Source organism: Carcharodon carcharias, chromosome 13, assembly GCF_017639515.1.
Source record: "Carcharodon carcharias isolate sCarCar2 chromosome 13, sCarCar2.pri, whole genome shotgun sequence".
Taxonomy (NCBI): Eukaryota; Metazoa; Chordata; class Chondrichthyes; order Lamniformes; family Lamnidae; genus Carcharodon; species Carcharodon carcharias.
This window is the reverse complement of record NC_054479.1, coordinates 56,427,121-56,454,125: the sequence shown is the minus strand read 5'-3', so window position 1 is coordinate 56,454,125 and position 27,005 is coordinate 56,427,121. Positions and strand designations below refer to the sequence as shown.

The following is a 27,005-nucleotide window of genomic DNA, read 5'->3' as shown; positions in this document are numbered from 1 at the left end:
GGGATAGGGAAGGAAGGTGGAGTTGAGGTAGAATGTTGAATGGCGTAGCAGACTCAAAGGTCCAAATGGCCTCTTCCTGCTCCTAATACTTATGTTCTTATGTCCAGTATTAAGTGCTTTGTGGTATTGATTATTGACGAAGGAAATAGGAATGAATTTATTTTTAATTGGCTTCATCTTGTAAATCACTCACGCTGAAGAAGTTTGCGAAAGCAGGATGAAAAACTATTTGCGCCAGATTTTAACAGAAAGGATGAAATCTGTCCTCTGCTTTGTGACGGATTGTGCATGTGTTTAATGATGAGGATTTCATCCCAGACTAAGCAATATCCATATTAAGTTGCACAGCGTATTAGCCGATGAGCAGATTGACCAAGCTCTGTTCTGTAGCTGCACATGTGCGATATCTCACACGCTAGCTGAGGAACGCCCTACGGTACTGCCCACGATAGCAAAGCGGCGGCTACAGACATTTAGCAATTAAATTGATGAATAGCATAGGGTTTGTATAAAAACAAGAAAAACTGATACATAATCCATCGTTTTGTGGACACAAACGAATTAACATCATTTCCACAGCATTGCTTTTATTTAATCGCAGCTGACTGCAGGTGGTGCTATCTTTTGGATGAGACAACACAACAAGTCGCCATCTGCTCTCACAGGTGGATGGAAAGAAAATCGATGACACTATTGGACGATAAACAAGGGAAGTTATTCTTGTGTCCTGGGCCACTTAAAGCTCAAGAAGTATCAGCAGGAAAGATGATGTTGTCCTGATGAAGTTTCTGCTTGCGGAAGTTTGCCGTGCACAAATTTGTTGCCTTGATGCCTGCGTCGCAACAGAGACTACACTTCAAAAATTATTTCATTGACTGTGAAGGGCTCCAGGACAAGCTGCTATATAATTGCAAGGTGGAGAATTTACAGGAAAATGCGATAAGATGAGTAGAATGGGATTCACGGGGCTGCTCTCCCAAAGAGCCAGTGCAGACTAGATGGCTAAGTAGGCTGTTTCTGCTCGGTGCTGTAAATGATAGCCCAAGGGGCAATTAGGAAGGGTGAAAGGGGAAGGGTTTGTAACAGGTTATTCATAACATAAACATAACACTAGCGTGAGAATCAATTTCTGGAGATGTTCTGTCTCTGATTCCATAGATTAAGACAGGGGTTGACAGGTTTCAAAATATTAAAAACTATCAAGGGATATGGGGATATAGCGGAAAATGGTGTTAAGGTAGAATGTCAGCTATGATCTACTTGAATAATGGACCAGGATCGAGGGGCTGAACGGCCTATTCCTGCTCCTATTTCCTTTGCTTAATACAAGAAATAAGGGAAGACAGCCTCACCTGTGTGGACAGAAGATAGTCTTTGGAGGAAGCAGGGGTGGCTAACCATATCAAGGGCAGCAGAGAGGTCGAGAAGGGAAAGGAAGAATTCTGAACCACAGTCACAATCACAGAGAGTGTAATTTGTTACTTCGCCAAGGCGGGGTGGAAACTGTATTATAAAGATTCAAACCTGGAATCGTGCAAACGATGAGCGTGGGTTTCAGCATCAACATCATGTTCAAGGAACTTGGAGATGGCTGGTAAGTTACAAAGGCAGAAGGGGTGAAGGCATTATTCTGAGGCCAGTAGTGATGACAGCAGCTTTGAATGGTAGGAGCCAGGTAGTGCTTGAGGACTGATAACCATTTATGATATTAGCTAGCCAAGGGCCAAGAGGGGATCTGGGATGGTCAGTCGAGGTTTACAGAGGGGCTTAATGGGGAGTCAGGGGAAATAGACCCATAAGAACTTTTTACTTGTCAATGGCAGGTAAATAAAAGAATGTGTTTATTTCAACTAAATTATGGAAACAATTACGTCAAAATTGTCAGTGCACTGTTAGGTAATAGACTCCACACCGAACAGTGCCATGAACTCTACCCATCTTTATTCCACTGTGTGGATATACACAACATGTGACTGTTCCTTCACCTGGGTCAGGATCCTCATTAAAGGAAGAACCTCTCAAATGAGAACAAATTATGGCCAAATGCCCATGAAAATATAATCGAAACGCACGCAGCGAAATTGCACCCAAAAATTCTTCAGGGAATAAAGGACAAAATCGCAGGGCCACCGGCATAAATCTTCCAGAAACTGCTGCATGCCGGGGAGGTGTCAGTGGTCGGGGAATAAACAGATGCTTTTTAAAGCTAGCAAAAGTGATCCATAGAAGGAAAGACAGGTCACGAAATTGTCACCTACTGTGTGGAAAATTATGGAAACCTTTATTCATGATAATATCATTAAACATCTGTAGAGAAATAAGGTCATAAAAGATAGAGTATTAAGATCATGAATGTAAGGTCATCAACCTAACTTATTAGGTTTCTTTGGCAAAGGACCTTGATCACTTCAACGTCTTGCACTTGGATTTCAGTGAGGCATTTGAAAACGGTCGGCACAGGAAATGAAGAATGCAGTAATGATTGAAAATATTTTATCATGGATAGTGTTACGCCCACGTGAGGTGAGTAAAATATGACTCCCCTGTCCTACCACTCCAAGCTTGATGGTAACAGGACTTTTTGTGAATTCAGAGAGGATGAATGTCGCTGTCTGTACTTACAAATTCTATGCTGATTTGAAAGAAACTAGTCTGGCAAGATTTCATGAGGTTGGAACAAGAAAAGGGGCTCGTTTTCTGAGTTAAAAATCCACCCAAGTGGCGATATAAATATTTGTAAAATGGAAATCCCTGTCCGAACTTCGCAATGCACTCAGCCACACACACAAGCACACAGAATGGCAAGTTAAGCATTAAGTAGTTGCTTTCTTAACCAAATTAAAATTCAATGCTAAACGGTAAAATATAAAGAGAGTTGACTGTTATGAGTCCTTTGCTGGTGTCTGTGGCAGCAACAGATTTTCCCCACAGTGGTCTTGAGATTCCAGGAGGTGAAGCGCATGCAAAACTACAATTGCCAGAGACAATTTCATTTCAAAATTTAATTCGACTTTTCCAAAAGTTAATGAATTTTGCACCTGAGGTCCTTTTAAATGGAAATTCACTATCTTTGTGCTGGGTTTTTGAACTGCAACAGAGCTAGCGTCTTAACTTGGGAGAGAAGGGGAGAAGGAGAGTGTTACTTTCCGACAACCAGGTTCTTCCCAGACCATTGTTTCAGTAGCATGTATTGATTAAAATAAATTTGAATATTCATTAGTCCAGTCACATTACCTCATTCACCATAACAGTTTCGGAAGGTATTTGCTTAGCTCATATCCGAAAAGACTGTGGCTATAATCCCATGGCCTATAATGTCCCCACCATTAGCTTCTGAATGATTCATTATTTAAACTTGACAAGGCAAGAAAAACAGCTTTCTATATCGCTATTGCCCTGATAGGCATTCTGTGAGAGGTAGCCTTATAAAATGCAAATGTGAGTTCCAGTGAATCTTTTGAAGTAAAAAGCAGACCTGGCGACTGTTTCCAGGATTTTCTGTTTTTATTTCTGATTTCCAGTATCCACAGTATTTTGCTTTTACTTTAGTGTTTAATTCACTGCCACTTCTCTTCCAAGAATGCCTACCTTGAAGAAGTGCTGCTCTTCTCCCTGACAGGATTTCCATTCTCCTTCGGTCTGTTGTAGTAAAATTTCATCACAGTTCTACTTCTCTTTAGCTTTGAAGAAGAGTCATACGCACACGGAATGTTAACTCTATTTCTCTCTCCACAGATGCTGTCTGACCTGCCGAGTTTTTCCAGCATTTTCTGTTTTCATAATCTTTTCTAGTAGTTCTCGACAACAGCAGGCGTGAAATTTCATGAGGGTGACTGGGCATGTCTTAATTGTATTCCATATTGGAACCTTGCAGAAAACTAGTCAACCGTTAATACCAGACATCAGGTGACGTTTGGCAGTTATCTTCAGTCAGTGTTTTTGCTTGGTTTTTAAAAGTCCTTCTTAAGCAATTCAATATGTGTTTGATTAGCCAATGAAATGAAAGATCAATACCACCCATGGACAAATCACTTCATTGGACAATAAGTAATTGGTAAGTCGATAGAACCCAGAGGTCTGTGTGCCAGAGATTGTCATAATTCTTGGAGAATGTTAGTAAGGTGCCCAACTAGTTGACGACATATTTTGTTTAACATCATTACATATGACCTGGAGCGAGGAGTCAAGAGAACCACGGCAAAATCTATAATTGACAGAAAACTGAGGAAGGTGGGAGACGCCAAAGCTGAACATAGTACCCAAGGGAAGAACTTCAATGTACCTTGGAATTGTGCAGAAATCTAATAGATAAGATTTAATATCAAGAAATTAAAAGTGGGGAAAATAATCCAGGAAGGGACTATTATTTAAAAAAGCAAGAAAATAGTGTGTATAGTAAATGAAAGAGAGCTGGGCCTCTGATTGATACATTGAAACTATCTCAATAATGTTTGGTGACAGTGACTAATGCAAATGAGTATTTGGGAGCTTTTTAAAGACCAACATTCAGATGAAATAGTGCGATAATCTTGCCACTTTACAAGTCATCGATAATACCGCACTTAAAATGCTGTGTACAATTGTTCTTGCCACGGGAAAAATGTTACAGCTATTGAGAAAATACACAATGGAGCCAACAGAATTATTGAGGTGATAGAGAGATTGGATAATGAGCAGCATTGTAAGTTGTATCTATTCTGGCTGGAAATGAGAAAGCCGATAAGCGACGGGATTTCTGTTTTTTGGGACTCTAAATGGAACTAGATAATGGCTCGGAGATTTGCGGGTCTAATGGCGGCGAAACAGTCCGCGTTTGCTGTCATTACTCCCCTGAAATTGACAGCAGCTCCCGAAGCCCGCACATCCGGATTTGAATGCGGGAAGTCAGATGTTGCTGTGAATTTTTTAGCCTGTCAGGACCTTGCGCTTTTGAGGTTCCCACAGAGTGCAATCAGTTCGAAGTTGTCAAACTGACAATAACTTCCACTGTTCATTGGCTTTTAATTCTCAATTTACTGTCTGTGGGAATAGTATAATTGGCTCCTTACGTTGCTGGAAGACGTTTTAAAGATTCATCACTTCTGTCTGGAGAAATTCTTCCTCATCTCGATCTAAAATTGCCTACCTCTTATTCTGGCACTTTGTCCCCGGGTTCTAGACTCCCCCAATCAGGGGAAACATCTATCCTGCATCTACCCTGTCGAGCCCTGGAAGAGTTTTGTACACTTCAACGAGATCACCTCTCATTCTTTTAAACTCTGGAGAATGCAAGTCCAGACTTCGCAATCTTTCCTCATAATGCAATGAAGAGTGTTGGCGGGCATGCCAGGAGCAGCACCAGGCATGCCTAAAAATGAGGTTTCAACCGAGTCAACAGAGGACTACTTGCGTGCCAAACAGCATAAACAAGAAGTGATAGACAGAGCTAAGCGATTCCACAACCAACGAATCAGATCTAAGCTCTGCAGTCCTGTCACATCCAGTCATGAATGGTGTTGGGCAATGAAGCAACTCACTGGAGGAAGAGGCTCCACAAATACCGCCATCCTCAATGATGGAGGAGCACAGCACATCAGTGCAAAAGATAAGGCTGAAGCATTCGCATCAATCTTCAGCCAGAAATGCCTAGTGGAAATAGATAATTGCTTGGATATTTGCGGCACTGTTGACTGTCAAACAGTCGGCTTTGATGTCTTTACTCCTCTGAAATTGACAGAAAAACCTGGAGCCCACACATCTGGAGTTGAATGCGGCAAGTCAGGAGTTGTTGTCAGTTATTTTAGCTTGCCCGGAGGGTGTGCTGTTGAGGTTCCCACAAAGTGCAATCAGTTCGAAATTATTGTACTGACAAGAATTTCCACTTTTACGACATTCGCCTCACTGCAAAAGCCCTTGATTACTCTTTGTTGAAAAAGGTGTAACTGGGCTTTAAACGGCGGACAAATTCATAACTATTATTATAACTATCACTAACCCTGAAATAGTAATATATGTTAAATGTAAAATTTCCCCATCAGGAAAAAAAAATCCATGTCATTTTAATATGCTATCTTATGCAAACCTTGTTGATGATATTTTAGCGTCTACCTTAATCTCTTGTCTGTGATTCAATAACGTATTTCGCTATCTATAAACTGCACATTAAAAGTGAATTCGTTCATTGGTTTTGACTTCTTAATTTACTGTCCGTGAGAATACTGTAATGTAATTGGCTTCTAGCGCTACTTGATGTCATCACTGCACTGCACATCTGGGGTTTTTTTAACATATTGGTCCAGAGCGTCCGGTCAGTGGCGAGACTCTCTTGTCACTGACCATGACTAAAGCCGCTGTCTTAGCTTTTCCCCCTGGTGGTTTAGGGTCTTCCTCTTCCTGCTGCAAGAGGCAGCCACCTAGAGTACTGGCGAGATGCAGAAGCACCAGGGCCACGTTTTAAGTCATCAATTGAAAAAACGCCCCTCGAGATCCAGCAGCTTTTCAGTCTTCTGCTGAGTGTTATCTATGGTTCTGAAACATTTTTAAGCCATTTTTTAATGCTTTAAAACTTTTGAGTTGCTTTTATGAGTTTGTATAACCTTTACGTTAATGTAAGAAAACGTGAAAATCCTTGCATTGACTGAGGAAACAATTTACAGTAAAATGAATGAGAAAGTGTAATGGTATTATGTAATGCTCTATGGTATTATCTCCAAATTTAGACCCTGGCTTGAGAGTTGAGCGTTAAAAAGGTCACGAGCTGTGGATTGTTCGTCATTTAATAACGTGGTAAAATCAGTTGCTTGGAGCGAGTGCAGACATTGGGCAGGTTGGGGATCACTATCCCTGGAGTAACTAGTGCTCATTCTAATGTTGGAATGCACAAACGAGATGTCACTAACTGAATATTTAAACCAGGGATGTTTCTTTCATGCGATAAGTAATTGCAAATATTTTCCTGACAGATTCACTGTGAGCCAGTGGCAGCTGAATGTACTGAAAGCGGTGCTGCTAAAGGAACAGCACTGAGAGTTTCTGAGGAAGGCGATATTGAAACTGTGCTGGAGGAAGAAGATCAGTATTATCCACTGGAGGAGCAGAGTGTGCAATCTGTGTCTGAGGCAGATGTAGCGGTGCCTTGATCCCTGTGTTCAACTTAAATCTTCAGGCTGTTGAAGAAGAGGAAATCTGTGATGGTCAGATCACGATCTCTGAGAGAGGCTGTGTGAAGCTGATGCTGTGGGTTCAATGGAAGAAAGCGCGACACAGGAGTCCAAAGCGACAGGTGATGAGGGACCTGCCAATTTGCAAGTACAAGTTGCAGGGAATCCTCTAACACATGAAACATGTAAGGCCCAGTTTAATAATTTAGATAGTTATGAGGAACAGGAAAAGGGTATTTTTCGATTGAGTGGATGATGTCATGTGCACAGAAAATTATAAATATTTGGGCATTTTTAAGTTGATCCAACAATAGTTGAATATTTTGATATAGGATGTGAGGAATCCAATCCCGGGTCTTTTCCAGCAGCTGGCCCTATCCATTGAAACCCTTCACTGGGATTTCACTGTTACGATGTAGAGCCTCTTGAATCAGTATGTTTAATTTACTCTGGACAGACAGCAGTGCCTGTGCCTGTGTGGCAGCAATGAATACAATAGAACAAACCATGCAGGTACATGTACGAGTAAATTAACCTGTAGCGGCTGCATCTTCAGCCCAGCACCGATTTATCTGCTGCTGGATAAGCCTCTGGCAAAGACAGGTCAGGCCATAGATGGCAGGAAGATGCAGAAGGAATTCGGGCCTTACCTCCCTCGGATCCACAGCTCGTGCCCTCTTTGTGACAACCGGACACAGGCACAGACGGCAGAATGATGTTTTTGTTTTCTGTAGTTTTGTGTTGTATCATTTATTGCGAGTTAATTTTTTGTTACATTTAACCATTTAGTGTTTGAATTCAATTCAGCTGTGTTTATTCTTATTATTTACTAATAGTTTGATTTATAATTATATTGAACTGTTTACTGTTTGAGTTCAATTCAATTCTATTGTTCTGTTCTACAGTAGCTGTAGTCATTATAAACTGCTAATTTTATTAACATTACGTCAATGAATAAAGTTGAAAAATGTTTATTATTTTTAAGTATCGCGAATTAGCACATTTTTGTTGTAAAGGTTTTGCACGAACAACTTCAATTTTTCTAAACGCGTTTTGATGTTAAAATAAAGCCAGAAAAAATAACACTTTATTTCCTGATTTGTGGCGGGAGGGAGAGGGGCATCACCGTTTCAGTGTCGACCTAGTGAAACCCCTTCAGGATCTTCTATTTTTTTCAATGAGATCGCCTTTCATTCTTGAAACCCCCAGAAATTTACTCAGCTTCTCATCAAGGAAGAACCCTATGATCCCAGCTTTACTTGCTGCACCGACATGTTAATATTGTGTTCCTTGTGCTAACTACACTCAAGTCTCTCTCACCGTCAATATGTCGAATTTTCATGCCTTTTAAAAGATATTCTGCTTTCCTATTCTTACCACCAAAGTGAATAATGTCAGATTGGCCCACATTATATTGCATCTGTCATTTCCTTGTCCACTCATCTAACCTCTCTACATGTCTTTGCAGCCTAATTTTGTCCTCTTCCTCGTATTTTACGTTCCCATCTAGGCTTGTATCATCAGCAAACTTGAATACGTTGCTCTCCGTCTTCTCGTTCAAACCCTTAATATAGAACGTAAATCGCCGAGGCCCCAGCACTAAGCCTTGCGGCACTCCAATAGTTACAATATGTGCATGCTTATGGATGGTCTCCAGTAGAAGGACGGTTAGTTGGTGTCAAAGTTTATTGCTTTTTGACAACCCGCAGAAAGAAGCGGAAGAACGCTAATATAAAGTCATTGTATCCATGAAGCAGATTACTGCTAGAACCAGTGGGGTGCTGAACAGTTGGTTCAGGTGCTTGGACAGGTTTGAGGATGTCCTCCAGTGCTCCCTGGAGCCTATAGCCAAGATCTTTACAGTGTGCTGCAGCCTACACAGTTCTGCAATGGTTGAAAGTCTGGATTTTGACAAGCAGAGGAGGGCGCATTAGAGGTTCAGTTGCGAGCGCTGCGGCGAAGGTTGTAGCGGCTTGGCAGAATGCAAGGAGATCAGAGCTCAACCTGTGGCGGACCACTTTACCCAATGAACGTCCCATAGTAATCACACCGGGAAGAGGCAGGCACTGTTTTACAGAGAAATATTTCTTAACTTTAATGAAAACACTTGCAAATAAATTACTGAAAAAGTTAAAACATGTGCCGAAATTTCAGACAAATTTGACAAAAGAGAACACAAGAAGCACATTCTAATTACAATATTGTTTTATTGCCATAGGCAGCCTCCTTGGGAATTTGAACAGCTATTTACAAGGATATATCTCTGAGCAATAATAATAAAGATAAGCGATGCAAAATATTAGACTATTAGGTTCAATTAATTTAAACTTTAGAAATACTCGCCAGACAGCAGCTGTGGAGAAAGAAACAGAATTAACGTTTCAGGTCGATGACCTTTCACCAGAAACTTTGGAAATGCTTTAAAAATTTTAGACAAATTTAAAAACTGAAATTATTTGAATGTTTAACTCTGACACAAGAAGCTGTTGGTTGTCAGCAATAACAAATTTTAATTCACAACCAGAAGGTTATAGCAGTCGTCACACGTTTTAGGAAGGAAGGGAAAAGGAGTTAGTAGTTAGCGGAATTCAATTCCCTGCTCCTTCAAGGGAGCCATCCTGGACCCAAAGTTTAGGCGAAATGATCAGTTTGCTCTCCACCATTGCCCATTAAATCACCATTCGGTCGCGTCGCGGTTCGGCGGATCTCCTCTGCTTGGGACCGCCTCTCGCGCGGGCACGACTGCCGCCGGGGCGCATTTCCTCCGCCGCTGGTGCGCCGCGACCATCTCTGGGTCGGCTGGGAAGGCCGGTGGGGAAGGCGGCTCGTCGCTCCGATGGTGAGTGTTACACCACCACCGCCGCGGCCCCCCCACCACCGCCCCCACCCCACCCCCGCCCCCCGCAAGAGCCTTCGCTGTTTCCTGGGGTCGAGGGAAGTGCCTGAGGACGGTGTGAGGCCGGTAGTGGCCCCTGGCTCGTAGGGTTCGGAGTCGGGTTGCTTGTGAATGCTGCCCAAAGCGGGTGGTAAACTCCATCTAAGGCTAAATACTGGCACGAGACCCATAGTCAACAAGCACCGTAAGGGAAAGTTGAAAAGAACTTTGAGTTCGAAGGTCACCCTCTTGGTGATCTCAGTAGTGAGGTGTCTGCACCCTCTACCTCCCAGGGTCTGAGTGCTCACCAACATTCCGACTGGAGAAACTCACTCACTCCAGTGGAATGTGTCTACCGGATTGACGTGATCTGGGTGACTCTACCTCTGTTTTTAGGTGAGCCGAAATTGCACGAAGGGTGCAGAGTGGTGGATGATGGTGCTGAGGATAGTGTGCGCCAGGTGGCTACATCCCCAGACAGGATCATGCCCCCGGATTCCATTGATCTCACATCTAGCAGAAGAAGAAAAGCCAATGTCTTGTTCCTTCAGCTCCCTCGGAGCTTGGTGCCCTCCATCACTCCCATGTTACTCGTTTTGCACCTTCTAATTTGCCGATTGCTCCTTAAAGACTGTCTTCTGGTGTCATGGTTTAGAATAATACCCTTCCAAGTTCTGAAATGTCCCATTGATGGGGTCGGGGCGAGTGTGGGGAAGCATGGTTCCCTAGCCCTCTGCCCGGAACAGCGAGAAGTGTGGGTGCAGGACTAATTGGGTATTTCGTTGAAAGGGCAGACAGGGGCACGGGGAGAGAAATTGCATCAACTTGTGTTGTATGATTCCATGATTCAAATCACATTCACCAAGAAAATGACTACTATCATTTGTAGAATAGGCCCTGGCGGAGCACTAACACTTGTGCCAACAGCTTCAATTGAAAGGTCACAATCTGAAAGGTTAACTCTGTTGATCTCTCCAGAGATACTGCCCGATCTGCTAAATATTTGCAGAATTTTCTATTGTCTTTTTTTCAGTATTCTAACATCTGCAGTGTTTAGCTTTTGAATGACTTTCCTTGTATTTTCTGCTAGCCGAAGAAAATTTGAGGCATTCTTTGAATTTCAGGGAATCTGAGATGAAACCACTAATTTGCTTCCCAACACAAGGCAATACCTTCTTGGTGACAGGTGTTATTAAAAGACAGAGAGAGAGAGAGAGAGATTCAGACAATTAACCCATCTTGTCATATAACTGTCAGTATTTCGGTGCCTCGTTAAACTTTTCACAACGACTGATTGGGTCCATGCTATCATTGTGTTCATTTTTTGCCTGGCAGGTGAGTATTTTAAAATGTATATTTACTATAAAGGGGCCGTTATGAAGGATTTTTGGCTGATATTTCACGGGATTTAAAATTCAATACTTTCAATATTTGATTAGGGTACCTTTACAGTAATACAGTAATACCTTTACAGCCTTTATCTTTAAGTTTCAAACGCGGCCATCGCAGTAAATCAGCCACCTTCGAAATCGACTTCTCTCAGAGGCACCTTCCACCTTCGGAAGCAGCAACATATATTGGTACCAGCAGATGCCTGGAAATGCTCCTCAATCTGCTTTATCATTGGGCTAAAAGCAGCAAGAACAGAGCCTCTGGTGTTCCCGACCGGCTTTCTGATTCGGTATCCGGCAACACGGGAACTTTAACTATCAGTAAAGTTAAATCGGAGGGCACCGCGGGCTATTACTGTGCTATATGGAGAAAACAGCATGTGGAACTTCGGTAAAGGAACTAAGTTGTTTTATGGCAGTGAGTAAAACCATTTCCGTTACATTGTTCAAAACGTGCTTCAGATTAAAGACAAAATACTATAACTGTAGTTATTTTGTTTTAAACAATGTTAACGTCCTTTTAACAAAGAACCATAAATTAAACTGAAATGTTACAAGGCTGCCCTACTAAATGGTTAAGATCTGAGCCTTCCAGTTCTATAATATTTTCTAGCCTATGAGTTGAGAATGGAGTTTTGGCCTGCATTGAGCTGCCTTACCTCAGTCACAATAGCAACTCGTCTCAGAATCTCGGCGCCATAGAACGGGGAAATCAGTGAGAACCTTTAATCCGAATCCAAGATTGAGTGACCTTGCAGGAAATGCAAAGTGTGACCTCCAGTAACGACAAAGACAAGCTCAATGGTTACTTACCGCGTCCCTTAACTACCTTTCCAAATCGCCGTGCCTGTTGGCACAAATAAATAATGATCATTTGCGCCAGACACTTGAAATAATGGACATGGGGTAAAAATAGCCCCATATAAATAGCCCTTCAGAATAGCAAGAGCAATAGAAGGTCATAAATAGATGGTGAAACTAACCTTTAATGTTCTTCGTTTTCAACTCCCGATTAAGTTTTTAGCTGGAGCTATTGTTGCATTGAATATCGCGGCTTTTAATTACAACTGAAATTCAATCCAAATACTGGTTTAAACTGACTGCACATGATGAATGGACGCTCGGTGAGGAAACACTTCATTTATTGCGCGTTGGTTAATTGTGGCGCACCGAATCCAAAGCTTTGAATTCATAAAGCTACCCATAAAGAAGACATGCATATCTGCCTAATGAAATGCACGCGAATTTGAAATTAGAATAGCGAATCACTCCCTGGCCTTTTCTGTAATGAACATTGCCATGTTTCACGTCTTTTTAAAACTAACATATATGCGAACATGAGATCAGTGGCATTATTAAATTATTTAAATTCATTGGTCTATTTGCATTGCCAGAATATCCTGTGCATTGAGCATGCGTCATACAGTCAGAAAGCTCGTGTTATTTCTGCTGTTGAAATCGGACCTGAGTTGTTGGTAATTTCGATGCACAGACCAGTAATCAGAGAAATCAGAATGTGACTCAAAGTAACAATTCTGTTGTATTAATAGTGTTGATCATATTTAATCGTTACGTCTCCAACTTTAATAATGGAACCAAACTCACTCATATATCTTTTGGCGCTAACACCCCCTCGAGAAGATCTAGAAATATAAATCTTCATTACAATATGCATTGGGTAGATTTGGTGTTGGTTGATAGTGTAAAACCCCTGAAATGTGTCGGCCTACGTTTGCACATTTTTCCTAATTTGTATTTCCGTTGACTTCAATGATAAATGCTCGAGCTCTTTATCCCTTGTTTTATATTATTGTAGAAAGTTGAGATTTCTTCAATTACCTCCAGGTAGAAGCGGCAGAGCATTAAAGTTCAAAAGTCATATATAATTAATTCGCAGTAATAATCCACGCAGCCACCCGCGCCACCTATTTCCCACAGACTGCAATGAGACCGTTAATCTGGTTAATCTGCTTTACATTCGCGACAGTTAGTCGCGACTTCCTCCAATACTGTAATGGGGTATTTTAGCTCCATTTGACGAGGATCTCTGTTTAAATCTAATCCAAAAGTTGCCAAATTAGCCAGAGCGACATTCCTCTGGAATGTCAGCCTAGATTGCGTGGTCTGCTTCCACTATGGGGTTGAAACCATCTGGCCTAAGGGCGGAGAATCTCACCTGGTTAACCTACTTGAGCAAGTGTGTCTTAGCTGTTCTCGATTATTCATTAGCAAAACCTGAAGGCACGGCTTGTAATAAAGCCGATGAGCATTTCATCACACAATGTAAGACATTAGGACAAATTTGACATATGTTTAGTATTTTAATCCTATTTCTAATAGTTCCCAGCGCCCCGGCGTCTCAAATAGGAGATACGGCAGCTATATAACGACGGTGTTATAGTTGGCAATAAAGTTGAATTCTATTTCATTCAGGGATGACATCAAGAAATGTAATGTACAAGTTTTGTTTTCCGTAAACTTGGACAGAACAAAAATATCAACTCCAGTCAGCCATTAAAACTGAAATTCGATTCTTCAGATGCGAAAGATCCATCGCGTCTCCCACCTTTAAACTTCCTCGGATGAAGTAACATTTTGAAATAATTGTAAATGAAATTGACCTATTCGTTGTATTAAACTGAATAAACAAATTCGAATTATATTGCTTAGAAAAAAAATCTCATGTTTCAAACAAAACATTCCCCAACACTGCTAAACCTAGTTTTTAAAAAATAAATCCGCAGGAACCATCGGTGTCTCTCCTCCCGCCTTCATGGGATCAAATCACAGCGAAGAACATGGTGACCCTGGTGTGTTTGGTGAGCGGTTTTAAGCCAGGAGCTGTGGAGATTGAATGGACTGTAGATGGCAGTGTCAGAGGCAACGGGGTTGAGACCAGCAGGATGCGGATAACACGTTCAGTGTGAACAGTTATCTGACTTTGTCAGCCTCAGTCTGGAACTCACACGAGCTTTACTCCTGCCTGATTAAACATCAAGCAGCTCGAGGTCCAGCTGAATGTGATTTCAGAAAGTGTACTTGACCCAGCTGAGAATGTTTGTTCATTCCTATTCATTTCTTTCATGTGACAGAACTGTAAAAATTGATTGTATTTCGGAGATTTAAGCAAATGACCATTGCGATTGGAGCTTCGCTTTGTAAGACTTGCTATTTTTAAAGGCTTTTCCATCTCCTATTGCCGGTATTCGCGATGAAAAGTCAATGTTCATTAATTCATGGTTATGCATCCGAGAACATTAATTAAAGGCAAAAATATGGTGATTGCATTTTAAATATTCAATCACGATTAGACCTTCCCAATAAAGCTGTTCAATAAAATAATTGACCAATTGCAGCACCTTTTTCTTGTCTTTCATTTCTGATGCAATGTACGTCAAACCTATTATTTTTTCGGTATCGTTAAGGCTCATGTAATAAAGAGTGCGCGAAGTTTCCTCTAAACAAATCTCACCACTACTATGGGATTAGCTGAAGCACTTCTGCTCACCTTGGCTCCACTCCAAGTTTGTGTGTTTGTCTATACGTTTGTGTGTGTGTCTGTGTGCCTATGCGTGTGTGTATAGATACGTATAGATACAAATACCCGGGAAGCTGGAAGGCGTATCAATAGGGGAGCATTTTGGAGGCAGTGACCATGCTCAGTTAGATTTCGGATAGTTATGGAAAAGGATAAAATTGGGGCAGGAATTAAAGTTCTAAACTGAGGAAAGGCTAATTTTACTAAGATGAGATACGATCTGGGCCTAGGGGACTGGGGGCAGCTACTTGCAGATAAAAATGTGTCAGAGCAGTGGAAGGTATTCAAGGAGGGAATAGCGAGAGTACAGGGCAAATATGTTCCCGAAAAGACATATGGGGGGTGGGTGGGAACCAAGACCGGAGAACCCTGGGTGTCAAGGGACACAAGGGATAGGATTAAGAAAAAAAGGGAAGCGTATGTCAAATGCCGAAGGTTCAATTCGGCAGAGTCCCTAGAGGAGTATAAAGAGTGCAGGGGAGAACTTAAAAAAGGAAATTAGGAAAGCTAAGAGAGTGCACGAGAAAGCAATGGTGGGGAGAGTAAAGGAAAATTCAAAGGGTTTTAAAAATATATGTATAAAGAGCAAGGCAATAACTAGGGAAAGAGTAGGACCAATTAGGGGTCATACAGGTAATCTGCGTGTAGACCCGGAAGACGTGGGTACAGTCCTCAATTAATACTTTGCGCCGGTCTTCACAATGGAAATGGACGACGCAGGTATAGACATCAGGGCAGAGGACTGTGAAATATTAGAGGAAATTAACATAAAGGGAGAGGAGGCACCAGCTGGTTTAGCGGCCTTCAAAGTGGATACATCTGCAGGCCTGGATGAGATGTATCCCAGGCTGTTGAGAGAGGCAAGGGAAAAGATATCAAGGAGTAATTTTCAAATCCTCTCTGGCCACAGCTGAAGTGCCAAAGGACTGGAGGACTGCTAACGTTGTCCCATTATTAGAAAAGGGGGGAAGAGATTGACCAGGAATTACAGGCCAGTCAGTCTAACCTCCGTGGTGGGGAAGCTGCTAGAAAGAATTCTGAGGGACAAAATTTATCTGCATTTGGAGAGACACAGATTAATCAGGCATAGTCAGCATGGATTTGTTAAGGGAAGTTCGTGTTTGACAAATTTGATCATTTTTTTGAGAAGGTAACCAGGAGTGTTGATGATGGTAATACAATTGATGTAGTCTACATGGACTCTAGGAAGGCTTCTGATAAGGTCCCTCATGGCATACTGGTCAATAAAGCAACAGCCCATGGAATCCAAGGCAAAATGGCATGCTGGGTCCAAAATTAGCTGCGAGGCAGGAAGCAGAGGGTGAAGGTAGAGGAATGTTTCTGTGACTGGAGGTCTGTTTCCAGTGAGGTTCCGAGCCAAGGGCTCGGTGCTGGGGCCCTTGCTGTTTGTGGTGTACTGAAATGATTTGGACTTAAATGTATGGGGTATGATCAAGAAGTTAGTGAGTGACACGGAAATTGGTAGGGTACTAAATAGTGAGGAGGATAGCCATAAACTGCAGGAGGATATCAATTGACTGGTCAGGTGGGCAGAGCAGTGGCAAATGGAATTCAACCTGGAAAAGTATGAAGTGCACTTGGGCGTGCTAACAAGGCAAGAGATTACACTATGAATGGTAGCTCCCCAGGAAGTACTGAAGATCAGAGGGACCATGTTGTGCATATCTACAGATCCCTGAAGGAAGCAGAGCGGGTAGATAAGGTGGTTAAGAAGGCACATGGGGTATTTGCCTTTATTAGGTGAGACATAAAATACAAGAACAGGGAGGAACTGTATAAAAAGCTGGTTAGCCCACAACTGGATTTCTGCGTGCAGTTCTGGTCACCACAATATAGGAAGGATGTGATTGCACTGGAGAGGGTGCATAGGTGATTTACAAGGATGCTGCCCGGCCTGGCGGGTCTGAGCTATGAGGAAAGATTAGATGGGCTCAGGTTGCTTTCCTTGGAGCAGGGAAGGTTGAGAGGGATCTCATAGAGGTGTATAAGTTTATGAGGGGCATCGATAGGGTGGATAGGAAGGCACTTTTTCCAGTAGTAGAGAGGTCAATAACCAGGGGGAGTAGATTCAAGAGGGAGGTTTTAACTGGAAGAGGAGAGCCAAGGAGAATTATTTTCACCCAGAGGGCATTGGGAGTCTGGAACTTACTGCCTGAAAGGGTGGTTGAGTCAGAAACCCTCGTAACATTTAAGATGTATTTAGATATTCTTTTGCGCTGCCATGGTCCCCAGGGCCATGGACCAAGCGCTGGAAAATGGGATTAGTAGATTCAGATCTTAGTTGATCGGCGCGGTCACGATAGGCCTAGTGGCCTCCTTCTGTGCTGCAATTGTCTATGAGTGTATCAAAAGAAGAGGCTTATGTTTCCGAAAGAATAGCATACATGAAGATCAAGCAATTGATGAGGAAAGATAATTACAGAGTAGACCAGCAAGAGACATTAAAACAGATTGTAAACGTTTCTAAATGTATATCAATGAGGAGAGATTAATGAATATAACCGTGGGCAGGTTAACAACAAAAACAGGTGAAAACACTGAGATTAGGGAAATATCAGACGTTAAAGAAATGTTAGGAACCAGTTTTCAAGAAACAAGGCACAAAAAATCCGACTATTGTGAGGGTTGTCAAATTTAGAAGAATATGGGCGGTCTCGTAATGTAATTCTTTGCAGTGGAGCATGCCAGTAGGAACAACAAGAGTCCATTCGTGGGCCGGGGGCTTAAACTGGGACATCCTATGTTTACCCGCCGGTTGGCATTAAACTTTGGCCGAGAGGATAGGGGCCGAAGAACTAGCTTTATAACCCGTATTCCCACAGTTTAACCACAGCATGTTGGACACTTCCAGCGTGTGCAGCTGCCCAGAGTGTTGCTGAGTGAACAGCGCTGATATTCAACACCCCCCACAACCCCCGTCCCCACCCCAACCCCCACCGGAGTCGCTTCTGTACACATAACAAGGAGATGACTCATTGTACATCCCGTATATGACTCATATTTTCCCCAAAGGGCAGGTTATTTCTTTGGGATTCCCATGATTTAGACTCAGGTGTAACATGCCTCCTTATACCTCGAAAGGTGCGGCCAGTATATCGCCCTTGTTCCTCCCAATACTGACAGGTCTTTGGGTAAATGACTTTTTAACACATCATTAGCAGTTTGCCTGTCCTTACTCTGTTCTCCAAAGAAACATTGCCCTCTGAGGCGCCCCAGTATCTCTTTTTCACATGGAGCCACAGCCCGGTAACCTCCCAGATCTGGTTAAGTTGTTACTACTGCCTGGCTAACATAGCGTAGTGCGATGAAGAAACTCCCCCACTTCTCGCTGGTACTAAATACGAGATCAGTCGGAAGTTGTTTCATTGAATCTAGTAATTCCATCTCCAACCACCTAGGGCTTCCAACCACCACCACCCCCCCCGCCCCCCACCCCGGGCCACCGTGTTTTCATTGTTCACTGTAACGGAGAGTCCCAGGATTCACAATGAAAACACCACAATATTTCTAGGATGAGTTCGTACCGGTTTCTCTCACACTCTAACTCACAAGATACCATTTTTAAAGCTACCATTATGTTTTCAATCTAAAATTCTGAGTCGCACATTAACTGACTATCTTATTCAGGGCATTGGACACTTCTAGTGTATTAAATTTTCACTATCTTTAACTGATTGATGCGATGCAATTTTCCCAGTTTCCTTCCTTTTTTTAATCAGTTATTTGGATCAGATACACAGTCAAGCTGACCCGGCCTATAAGCAGCAAATGATCCGCCTTTAGGCTCAAAACGAATTTTCTTCTGTCGTATCCCATGAGCTCTGCACCAATCTGATATTCTGATATCGTACCTTTTTGTCTAAGCAACTTTTCACTGCCGTTTTGTTTTGCCCAGGTTCTTTGCTACAAACGCGTTAGTTGCGGAAATGTAATCCACCAATTATTGGAACCAGCCGTTAGCTGCTATCCCTGTTAGCACTGGCACTGAATTAGGTATTAACGGATACCTAGGGTTCGCAATATTCTACAGGTCATGGCCTGGTAAGAGGATATTTCCTTGCTGAATAGAGATGTTGATCAGATCGCCAGCAGGCACGTGGCATAATTTTAACCCACTATGTAGGGTGTTCTGCACAAAACGCTTTCAACAATTTTCCCCATCGATCTCCCAGTTCCACTGCCCCCCAAGAATTGTGAGTGGTAACTCACGTATAGCTTTTTCGTGATTCCCACCAATTTCAATAGTTCAGTAAAAAATTATCCAGCTGACGGAAACTGTGGCATAGTGGAAATGCCCCTAGACCAGTAAACCAAAATAATGCCCTAAGAACATGGGTCCAAATCCCAAGACGGCAGCTGGTAGCTGGCCCTAGTTATAGTGCCATGAAGCTATCGTCAATTGTCACAAAAACCTATCTGCTTCACCTATGCCCTTTAGGGAAGGAAATCTGCCATCCTTACTTGGTCTGGCCTACATGTGACTCCAGATCGACAGCAATGTGATTGACTCTTAACTGTCCACTGAAATGGCCAATCAAGGGGAGCTAAGGATTATCACAAATGCTGGCCTTGCTAATGACACCTACATCCAATGCAAAAGTAAAGTGCGATTCCTGATTGCTATCCATTTGAACAAGTATTGCCAACCAGCAGAACAATTCACACAACAAGACTTGGGCTGCTGCCATAGCTGCGCTGGTAATGTTTGGTTAAGTTAGTTTTACAGGGGAACACCCCCATATCCATTTGGTAAACATGCCTATAATAATCAGGCAATGCTGGTATCCTAGGTAGAGGCCTGATGAAATCGATTTGCAGTGGCCCATCGATGGCACTCTGAAGGTAACAGTTACTAGGTTATGCTGACTCAAAGCAGATAACTAGCTTCTCGACTGGAACTATTGTCCCTCAGCCCAGGCCATCATGCTACATTAAGGATTTTATCAAGAATTGTCTCACTGGAATAGTGGCCATCTACAGGTTGACAGTGAAAAGTCTAAAAAATTGCTTCTTTGGAATGGTGCATGGGAGGTGGTGGTACAGAGACAACAGGAAGATGACTGAAACATTTGTTTAATGTTCCTTCTCTTCTTGCAGCTTTTCCTGTCTCAGATGTCTGTACAAATAGGCTGGATACTCCAATAGATGCTTCAATTGTATTAAATTTAAAATTGCTCAGATTAGTATGTTTCTAGGCCCAATCAATTCTCTCTTGTTCATTTCCGTCTCCAGACTCGCAACAAGTGAGACTGAATCACTGGCAAGAAGATTCTTAAATTCCCTGCTCTTAGCACATAAACCACGGTTACCCACATGCCCCAAGCTGACGGGCCACACACTCTAGGATGCCACTTAGAGCGATTAACATTTTAAAATCGGAAAAGTAGAACAATGTATCATCACTCCTGGCTGGCTTACTAGTTGTTACAATTCGGGGCATCTGCGTCAATTAGCCCTTTGTCCGTTTTCCCCAATATCTGAAATGATTCGAAGTGATAACCCATATTGGTGACAGTGATTACATTTTATTCAGTATAAGTAACACTTTGACACATACTAACATCTGAGCAGTAATGTCAAAATGCAGCAGCAATACTATTATGCCTTGATCTCCACGTAATTGCTCCCCAGCCACACCAGACAATACCTGTGTGGTTCCTCTGCAAGCCCTGCTCATCTGTGAGGGTCCATCAGTGGGATGGTCTGAATGTCATCTGGCTGAATACCACTTTCTACCTGCTCAAGGGATCTTTACTTTCGCAGAAAAATCAATGAAGATCAGTTTAACCCAACCATTACCTTTGTACTATTTGAAAGCCCCATTACAACAGATGCTATTGAACCATCTGTCTACTAAAGCAAAACCAAACTCTCAAGAGCTATGGCTTCCCACCCTCCAAAAGTCATCAGCTCATGAACATTTCAATTCAAATGCCTGTTCAAAACAAGGAAAGCTTAGTGCCCTGGGGACCCAGCTAGTTTTGCCCCGTCTTTATGCACATCTAGGCCTCTGAGAACATGCTAAGTTGTTTATCTTCTAATTCACATACAGCAAGCTGGCTGTTTTCACACTTGCTAGATTTCTGCTGCAGTTTACTTTTAGATCATTTTGTTCCTTTTCCATCTATCCGCCTGGTCCCTGAAAGTTCAAAACACAGTTATCCACTGTTTTACATTTCAACTGCTGTTACCCAGAGTGCATCATAAGCAGGATTAAACATTTAGTTCAGTGCAAGCATTATCATATAACAACTGATAAAATCTCTAATTTACAATCAATTAGTTATAGCACTTAAGTTAGTTTTTGTTAATTAGCCAGAAATCCGATGTAGGGACTTCCCAGGGTTCTTTCACTCTGGGGAGTCAGGAAGTGTGTTACCCGCCACCGAATTCCCAGCCTCTGACCTGATCTTGTCACCACAGTATTTATGTGGCTGGCCCAGTTAAGCTTCTTGTCAATGGTACCCCCAGGGTATTGGTGGTGTGGGATTTAAAAATGCTTGATGCCATTGAATATAAAGAGAATGTGGTTAGATTCTCTCTTAATGTGGATGACCATGATTTGGCACTTGTGTGGCATGAATTTTACTTGCTACTTATCAGCCTGAGCCCCAATGATATCCAGGTCTTGCTGTCATTATTTCTTTAATTGCTGACCCCCCATGGAACTCAACATTGTCCAATCATCAGTGAACATCCCCAATTCTGATCTTGAGGAACTCCTGTGGCAATGTGCTTGAGGCTCAGATTGGCCTGCAGCAACCACAAACATCTTCCTTTGTGCTAGCCTTTGGAAAGTTTCCCCTGAATCTCATTAACTTGAATTTTAGTATGTTTCTTTGGTGTGAGTCAGTTAAATTTTGTCTTTATGTAATGGACATTCACTCTCATCTCCGTTTAGTAACAGTAAGCAAGGTGATATATTACTATAACATCAGGCTAATGATAGGTACTACCTGCACAATTTCAGCTCTGGTCAGCTAAATCTGTAAAACTAAGAAATCTTGGGGGAATGGAGCAAGAAGTTAAGTAAGTGGTGACTGGGTGCAAAGCTGCCTGGTGGACACATGATAAGCGTCAAGAATAAGTAAAGGTTTGTACATAAAACATGTCTTAAGATATAAGATAGTACTTATATTAGAGGCTAGCCTCAATGTTCAAGTCTGCGAAATATATAGAGGACAGCAACCAGATGAAACCTAGGCATTGGAAATGTCAATGGCATCCCAGCCCTGTGGACAATACAAAGTCCTCCATACTAACATCTGGGTCCTTGTGCCAAAATTGAGAGAGCAATCCCATAGATGAGTCAAGCAAAAGCCTGATGTAGTCATACTCACCGAATCACACCTTACAAAGTCTTAGACACTACTATCATCATATATACTATCATCAACCTTGGGTATGGCCTAGCCCACCAGAGTTGGAAGCACAATGGTACATAGTCAGGAGGGAGTTGCACTGGGAGTCCTCAACATTGACTCTGGACTTCGTGAAACCTCATAGCATCAAATCAGATATGGGCAAGGAAACCTCCTGCTGATTGGCACCTAAAGAATCACAGAACCAGAGGAGGCAATTCAGCCTGTTGTTCTGGCTCTCCCAATGAACAATGCATCGAGTGCCATTCCCCCCCACCTTCTTCCCATAACTCTGCACATTCCTCCTTTTCATATAATAATCCAATTCCCTCTTGAATACCTCGGTTGAACCTGTCTCCACCACACTCTCAGGCATTCCAGATCTTAATCACTCACTGGGTGAAAATGTTTTTCATTATGTCTCCATTTCTTCTTTTGCCAATAATTGAAATCTGTACTGCCTCGTTCTCAATCTTCCCAGGAGGGGGAGCAGTTTCTCTCTATCTACACTGCCCCTGCCCCTCATGATTTTGGATACCTCTATTAAATCTTCTCATAACCTTCTCTTCTCCATGGAAAAGAGTCTCAACCGCTCCAATCTATGTACCTGAAGTTCTTCATCCCTGGAACCATTCTTGTGAAGCGTTCTGCACTCTCTTTATTGTCTTCACTTCCTTCCTAAAGCCTGACATCCCAAACGGGAGACAATAATCGAGCTGAGGCCGAACCAGTGTTTTATGCAAGTTTAACATAATCTCCTTACTCTTGCAGTATATGTCCATATTAATAAAGCATAGGATACTGTATACTTAACCTTTATTGGCGGCTACCCAGGTCCCTCTGCTCTTGCAACGCCTTTAGAATTGTGTCCTTCATTTTATATTATCTTTCTGTGTTCTTCCTTCGCCATCATCACCCCACCCTAGCCCCACTGATAAATCAGTGCTCCTCCATGTTGAACACCAATTGAAAGAAGCACTGAGGGTGGCAAGGGTGCAGGATGCACTCTGTATTGGGGACTTCAATGTCTATCACCAAGAGGCGCTCCCTAGTACCACTACTGACCCAACACACCAGGTTCTGAAGGATGTAGTTTCTAGGCTGGTTATGTGACAGGGGGTGAAGGAACCAACAAGAGGGAAAATCCTACTTGACCTCGCCCTCACCTATCTACCTGCCATAGATGCATCTGTCCATTATAGTATTGGTAGGACTGATTGTCACACAGTCTTCTAGAAACAAAATATTATCTTCACGTTGATGATGCCTGCCATTGTGTTGTGTGGCCACCGTGCTAAATGGGATGGATTTGGAACATATTTAGCAAATTGAACCTGGGCTTCCATGAGGCACTCTGGGCCATCGGCAGTAGCAGAATTTTATTCATCCACAGTCTGTAACATTATAGCCCAGCATATCACTCACTGTACCATTACCATCAAGACAAATATTCAACTCATGAAGAGTGGCAGGGGATAATACAGCAGCAGCACCAAGCATACCTGGTGAAGCTACATCACATGTCTATTTGCCGAAAGCAGCATGTGATAGTGTCAGGAAATAGAGACAGTTTAAGTAAGTTTTATTTGTATTTGTATTTGTGAGTGTTAGGAATGAGTTTTAGCTTCAAAATTTAAGTTTGATTTCTATTTCTGTATCTGTGTGTTACGAGAAGGTCAAGTTGAGGTTTAGTTTCACTTTATAAGGTGCCTGCATTTCTAATGAGTTTTACGACCATTGAAGCTAAGCTAAACTAACAAGAGTAGAAAAATTGGGCTGTTACTTAGCAACATGAATCCAGAGAGGCAGGCCCCTTCCTCCCATAAACAAAAAACACAGAAGAAACGAGAAACAATATTTTGATTTGGAAACTGTTCGACTTCAGTTGGTTTTGAAGGCAGTTGCCAGGCAGAAGTAACCTAGGAGAGGCAGATAGCCAGTTTCAAGATAAAGTTGGTTGAAAGCAGCTACAAGGAAGAGACTGGAGCAAAGGGGACAGATAGCAAGTCCCAAACTAAAGAAGAAAGTTCCCAAAATCCAGGGGAGTGGAACAGGAGAAAGTCCCAAGAAGATCTTCTAGTCAAAGGAAGGGCAGGAACCTGGAAAAGGCCCTGTTTTGTGGAAGTGAGAGTGAGGAGCAGGGAAAGACTCCAAGCTTCAAGCTTAAAGAGACAAAGGCCAGAACGTATAAAGGGGCAACTGAGGTTTGTAACTCTTTCCTTTGGGTATGTGAAGCAGCGGTGTGCTGTTGCAGATCAGTGGTGAGAGAGAAAGTTTGTGGAAGACAGCTTGAATGCATATGTTGGCCTAGGGAAGAGAACATCAGGAGAAGAGTTCAAAACCCTGTAGATAAACCATTGCACAAGGTGTTTGAGAGGAAGCGTCAGTTTGGGAGAAGATTCCAAGGAGAGTTGAGGAGAGATCCATAGCATCTGCCCGGATCTATTACTTGTTTCAGAGTGTGCTGTGTCTGACCACAGGTGGCCAATTAGTTTACATGGGCTGTACTTACTGTGAACAGTAGAGATCATGGCCGACATGGAATTTAATTCCATAAGCTGAATCAACCGCTAATAAGGTAGATATAAATCTGCTTGAATTATTACAATAGGAAGACTGGATTTTATTCCCCAAATAACGAAAGGAACAAGACTCGCAGAAACGCTGAATTAGTTGTTTCAGTGCATAAAATAGCATTTCAAAGAAAAATAAAATGTGTTACACTGCAAGCTTAGTGTTGGTACCATGCGATTTTCGTTGGCCAGTTGTTAAGCGGTTAGATTTCAAAGCACCAAAATGTCTTATCTGTATTACATTGTCTATATATCTGTAAGCTATGGACATTGAGGCTTCTATGTTTGAGATCATATGTGGTCTCCCCTCTTGATAACTTAACAACTGAATCAGAATAAGATATAGGAAATTCAGTGAAGTGGGTTTTGCCATTGCTTATGACTCCTAAGTTGCAATTAAATTGAAGTCGATAGAAATAAAAATTCCGATTTTGTATAGACTACTGCCTATTCGCTGCCCCCCATTGTAAACTAGAGTATCGCGCACAGTCAAGATTTATCCATGTAATGTACCTTCAATGCAAATTGTAGTCGGAAGCACTTCAGTTGGCATATGGTTAGTGTCCTTAACATGTATGTAATATCTTGAAGTGTACATAATCCAAAGAGATTTATTTATTATGTTGAATGTATTGATGAAATGCTAATTATATTACTTTGAACAAATATTGTGCTGCAACAGAAACAACTTCCAAACACTATCAACACGTGGTTATTTTTTTCAACAGATCCTCAGGAACCATCGATCTCCCTCCTTCCGCCTTCATCGGATCAAATCACGGAAAAGGACACGGCGACCCTGGTGTACTTGGTGAGCGGTTTTAACCCGGGAGCTGTAGAGATTGAATGGGCTGTGGATGGCAGTGTCAGAGGCAATGGGGTTGAGACCAATCGGATCTAGCAGGGGACACATTTTCAGTGTGAACAGTTATCTGACTCTGTCAGCCTCAGAGTGGAACTCACACGAGCTTTACTCCTGTGTGGTTAAACACAAGACTCAGGCAAACCCGCTTCAAACAGGCATCTCGAGATCCAGCTGTATTTGATTATGGAAACGGCACTTGGCCCAGTTGAGAATGTTTGTTAATCGACGTTCGTTTCTTGCATGTGACAAAAATGGTAGAAAGTTATTGCATTTCGGAGATTTAAGAAAAATCATAATGTACTTAGAACTAAATCTTGTTGATTTTAAAAGCATTTGAGCGAAGGATTGTTGGTGTTAACTGAAATCTCAATATCAATTTGGCAGCTTATATGCATCTAATTATGTTAGTAAGATTCTTATTTTATACGTATTTTCTTACTGCTCATCTATTCCATTACAGCTGTTCAATAAAACGATTGAACGGATTTCAATTTCAAAAAGGTTTTTATTTCTGATTTAAAAGATGTCCAATCGATAATGCAAGTGTTTTCAGATTTTTTAGGTTGCAGTGTTTTCAATGCTCATGAACGAGTGTGCTAAGTTACTTTAAAAGAAAAAAAAATGTAGTGTGTGATGTGTAGATGCTGCTGTGCCGTTGAATCTACTCATCGATATTTCCCAACTCATTGTGGGTGAGTTGTTCTTGAGCAAAGGGACAAAATCGGCGATAGTGAATCGGAAGTCCGTTTTACTCTGCTGGAGTTTTCATTTTACTATTATTGCAACGCCAATAGCTCCTGTGCATTTTAACAGCTTCCTCAAGCTGTCCTGGCACCTTCAAGACATACATATGTAACGACCGAGATCTCTCTGTTCCTGTAACCCCTTTAAAATTATACCTCTGAGTTGACATTGCCCCCTGAAGTCTGTTGCCCGTCTGCACAGTTCATATTTTTGAGTTCCGCGCCATTAACAAACTTTGAAATTATGCTCTGTGTATTCAAGTCCAGGCTTTCAAAAGATATTCAAAAAGAGATATCAGCCCAGCAGTGTTCATTTTACTATTATTGCAACGCCAATAGCTCCTGTGCATTTCAACAGCTTCCTCAAGCTGTCCTGGCACCTTCAAGACATACATATGTAACGACCGAGATCTCTCTGTTCCTGTAACCCCTTTAAAATTATACCTCTGAGTTGACATTGCCCCCTGAAGTCTGTTGCCCGTCTGCACAGTTCATATTT

The 27,005-nt window shown here is 42.1% G+C and overlaps 1 pseudogene; it reads left to right on the top strand.

The window, feature by feature from the left end:
* Window positions 1-1,541: 1,541 nt before the first annotated feature.
* Window positions 1,542-25,944, top strand: LOC121286056 (annotated as a pseudogene).
* The last annotated feature ends 1,061 nt before the right edge of the window (window positions 25,945-27,005 follow it).